Source organism: Micropterus salmoides, unplaced genomic scaffold, assembly GCF_014851395.1.
Source record: "Micropterus salmoides isolate LMB-PRFRI ecotype aquatic unplaced genomic scaffold, ASM1485139v1 Ms_hic_scaffold_1, whole genome shotgun sequence".
Taxonomy (NCBI): domain Eukaryota; kingdom Metazoa; phylum Chordata; class Actinopteri; order Centrarchiformes; family Centrarchidae; genus Micropterus; species Micropterus salmoides.
Genome location: NW_024040040.1, coordinates 24,942,245 through 24,946,699, shown reverse-complemented (window position 1 = coordinate 24,946,699; position 4,455 = coordinate 24,942,245). Strand labels below are relative to the sequence as shown.

At 42.7% G+C, this 4,455-nt stretch overlaps 1 long non-coding RNA gene across 1 annotated transcript; it reads left to right on the top strand.

Moving 5' to 3' along the window:
* Positions 1-1,155: 1,155 nt before the first annotated feature.
* LOC119899654 lies at positions 1,156-1,547 on the top strand. Its single transcript, XR_005443887.1, has 2 exons — positions 1,156-1,303; positions 1,407-1,547. It is a non-coding gene; the product is annotated as an uncharacterized LOC119899654 (long non-coding RNA).
* The last annotated feature ends 2,908 nt before the right edge of the window (positions 1,548-4,455 follow it).

The following is a 4,455-nucleotide window of genomic DNA, read 5'->3' as shown; positions in this document are numbered from 1 at the left end:
CAGCAAATGACTCTTAACTCCTATATATTATATATCACTTATTGTGTGGGTGTATATATATATATATGTACATACATATATATAATCTCGGACAAGTTATTTTCCTATCCAGCGTTTTGATAAATGTTCAGATCTGACACTTATTTTTAGCTGATCACCGATGCAACATATTGCATGTGTTTCAATAGCATCTCACACAGTGTGTGCTTTCTGGTTCGTAAACCTAGTACTGGGACAATTTTATTTATTACCTTCTTTTTGTATTAGTATTGATTGATAATCCCGGTTATTTATTTAAGCGTTTATCCTTTCATGGATACACATTTTTTCTATTGTATTTTATCTTTATTTTCTTAACTTTGATATTTTACATGCTGCACTGTTTATACCCTTCTACCTGTTATACCTCACCAAGCATGTGTTCTGTATATCGCTTACACTGAGTACCTCCTTTTGAGTCCAGTTTAAACATTAGTCTGTATTGGAGATGCGCACGGGGCCCCGTGGTAAGTGTGATTTTTAGTGTGCAGTTTGGCTGGCTCTGTTACCCGGCAGCCTCCTTGTTAGCTAGTGGGTTGTACCGCTTAGTTCTTAGCGGGTTTGGGTTATGTGGGGGTTTTATTTGTCTTTCCTTATCTGTCATTTTTATCATTGGATGTTCTGCCAGCCCTTTATATGTCACATGTCAAACTTTACCATCTGTCCCTCCACATAGATCCATGTCACTTACTCACTTAGGTCAGGGAATTGTAGGGGTATGGGCAGAGCCCTTAAATGAGGTAAAGTATTCTCGCATCTAAAGTCCCTGTTGTCTGATATTGTTTTTTGCAGGAGACCCATATCCAACCTTCAGAGCAGAGGCGTTTAAGATCTGTGTGGGTGTCTCAGGTGTACCAATCCACCTTTTCCTCCAAGGCAAGGGGGGTGGCCATTCTTGTTCGCAGAGCCGTCCCATTTGTATTCAAAACGCAGACCACCGATCCAGGAGGGAGGTTCATACTTGTCACAGGTACTGTCAACTCAGTTCCTTTAGTTCTCTTAAACATTTATGCACCCAACTTCGATTGCCCTGATTTTTTCTGTAAAGTATTCAACCTTGTCACGGAATATAATGATCATAATATAATTATCGGCTGTCACAGTTGGTCCTGTGTCTGTGGGCGTGTGTGGGTTTGTCTTTGCCTTGGCAGGGAGCTGGTCGCCCGGCAAGGCTTCACACCTGTTGCCAATCCTCATCTACACCTGGTCTTAAGATGTGGGGCTCCCTGAGACTCGTCGCCAGATTATTCCTAGCCATAACTTGGTTGAGTACTTCAGGCCAGCTTGTTTCCTGAGCGTTTAGTCTTTTTCCAGTGTGTCTCTGCCTGAACCCAGATTAATGTTTTTTGTTTATCTCCTTTTTCTAGTTGCCGAGTCCGGTGTCATTTGCCCTGCTTGGAGGATCTCTAGGAGAGCGGATTGCCCCTGCCCAGGACTGCCTGCCCCTGCTCACATCTCACCCACTACCATTTTGTACTAGTCCTTTGTGAATAAACTCTTTACTTTGATGGGCTTTGAGTGTTCTATGTCCGCACCCTGGTCCTCAGTCTTACTAAAACCTAACAATCAGCGGCGACTTTAATTGTTATTTTGATGTTGGATAGGTCCTCTTCGTCCGTGGCCCCATTATTAAAATCTGTCTCAGTACTCAACAACTTTACCGAATCCCTGGACCTGGTTGACATTTGGAGACACCAGCACCCCCTAGAAAGTAAATTTTCTTTCTTTTCCCCTGTGCATGGCAGTTTCACAAGAATTGATTATATGCTGGTTGACTTTAGACTTATTTTGGATGTAATAAGCTTGACTTATCATAGTATCCTAATATTGGATCATGCACCCCTCTCACTGGTGATTGACTTCAATCTTTATACCCCTCAATATAATTGGAAATTTCTCTCTATATTTAGATGACATGTTCAGTGGCTGCATATCGACTAAGATTGCAGATTTTCTGCTCATTAACGACAATGGTGCTGTCTCAGATTCTACCTTGTGGGAGTTATAAAAGGACACATCATCTCATATCAGTTGTCTTGAAAAAGGGCCAGGCACAGGCGTCGCATTGATATTGAGGCTGAACTGTATTCGTAGACTAAAACAGAATCACTGTGAGCTGGGTGAAAAGGCCGATAAATTGCTTGCTAGGCAACTGAAGGGCGCCATATCTGATAGGGCAATACATAAAATTTCCTCATCCACTGGTCAGCTAATAACTGATCACAAGCAGATCAATGACAGATTTTTTAGTTTCTACAGCCAGCTATATACTTCCAGATCTACTGCTACGGAAACCGACAATGCCAATTTTCTCTATACTTTAATTCTCTAGACATTCCAGTCCTATCTGAGCCTGCGAGGCTGGAATTGGACTCTGACTTTACGCTCGAGGAGATCCGAAATGCTATTCGTTCTTTTCCCAGTGGCAAAGCCTGTGGTCCAGATGGATCTGGGATAGAATTTTACAAGACGCACATTGACGTCATCGCCCCCCTCTTGCTTCGGATGATCAGTTGCTCTGTGAAAAATGGTGCCTTCCCTCATACCCTCTACGACGCCCATATCTGTGTCCTCTTAAAAAGGGACAGAGACGAAACAAATGTTTCTACGTATCGTACCCTAAGTCTGCTTAACTCTGATCAAAAAGTTATTGCAAAAGTCCTGACCAACAGGTTAAACAAATAAATTGGCACATTAATTCATCCCGATCAATCAGGTTTCATTCCCGATCGATTTTCCTTCTCAAATACAAGATGATGTAAATTTAATGTCTTCAACTAAATTCCCCCACTCCGCTGTGATCTCACTAGATGCCCAGCAGTCTTTCGATCAGGTAGAGTGGGGATACATGTTGGCTGCTCTTAATAAATTTGGCTTTGGGTCAAAATTTATGAATATATTAAAAATGCTTTATGCTCGCCTCGATCTTCTGTTCTAACCAACCATGAAAGATCCCCCCCGTTCTCATTGCACCGTGGCACCAGGCAGGGCTGCTACCTCTCTCCAATGCTTTTTGCATTAGCTCTTGAGCCGCTGGCCATGGCCATCAGAGCCATCTCCCAAATCTCTGGCATAAGGTGCAGCACGTCCGAATACACCATCAGCCTGTATGCAGATGATGTATTTTTGACTGTTATGGATGTAAAATTAACTTAATCTGTTGGATGGCTTTGTGCGACTCTCTGGGTTTACTATAAATTCGGAGAAATCTGTTTTTAGTTTTCTTCCTAATTTGCCCTTCAGAGTTACCCCTGACCGCTTTTCTTACCTGGGGATTAATATCCCCAGAAATCCGAAGCTTCTTTTTAAATATAACTATATGGATGTGATTAACAGGCTCATTGTTTGGATGTGTCAATATTGTCAAAATGGTTGTGCTCGCTAAATTTATTTATCTATTTCAAAACATGCCCATCCTCTTCACTTTTTTAAGATGTTAGACTCTATTATCATGCCTTTCATTTGGGCCTCCAAGCCCCCCCGTATTTCAAAGGCCCACTTACAGAAGCCCACTGAGGAGGGTGGTTTAGGCCTGCCCGTCTTTCGGCATTATTACTGGGCCTGTAACGCCAGAGCTTGGGTCTTCTGGAATCAGTCCACGGCTGGGGGTGCAGAGGTGGGTGGGCCTAGATGGCCTGAGGTTGAGCTTGGCAATGCCGTATCACTTACTGGGGCCTCCTTGTCAGCCATTCTGTTCTCAAAACCTGATATTAAAATTAAATCACTACGCAGTAATTTCTTTCTCTGCAACTCAATTAAAATCTTAAACCAAATCAAGGGAATTCTGAACCTCCCAAAAATGTCAATTCATGCTCCCATATGTCAGAACCCCTGTTTTAAGCCTGGTTTGATGGACGCTGTCTTTAAGCACTGGTCAGATAAAGGTTTAACTACTATTAGGGATCTCTACATTGATATTCATTTTGCATCTTTCGCCCATCTCCAGCCCATCTCCAGGCCAAGCCCATCTCCAGGCCAAGTTCAAACTCCCTACCAATCAATTTTTTCGTTATTTACAAATTAGGAACTTTGTTAAGCAATCTTCCCCTCGCCTAGATGCGACCCCCATGCAACATGACTTTTATGATGTTATGACCAGACCTCCCAGCTCCAAACATTTGATCTCTCGGTTTGTCAAGGTCTTCACTACGGCAACCCTCTCTCCATATTATGGCGGCGTGGATCAGGGACACCGGTGAAACAATCTCTGACGAGCTATGGGCGAAAGGGTTGAATAAGATAAAAGCATGTTCTATTAATGCTCGACTTCAGCTCATTCAGTTTAAAGTAGTTCATAGGCTGCACTATTCCAAGACTAGACTGAATACAATTTTTCCTGCTCTCTCCCCCACTTGTGATGAATGCAAATCAGCTGATGGAACTCTTGGGCATCTTTTCTGGCCCTGTTCTAAGCTC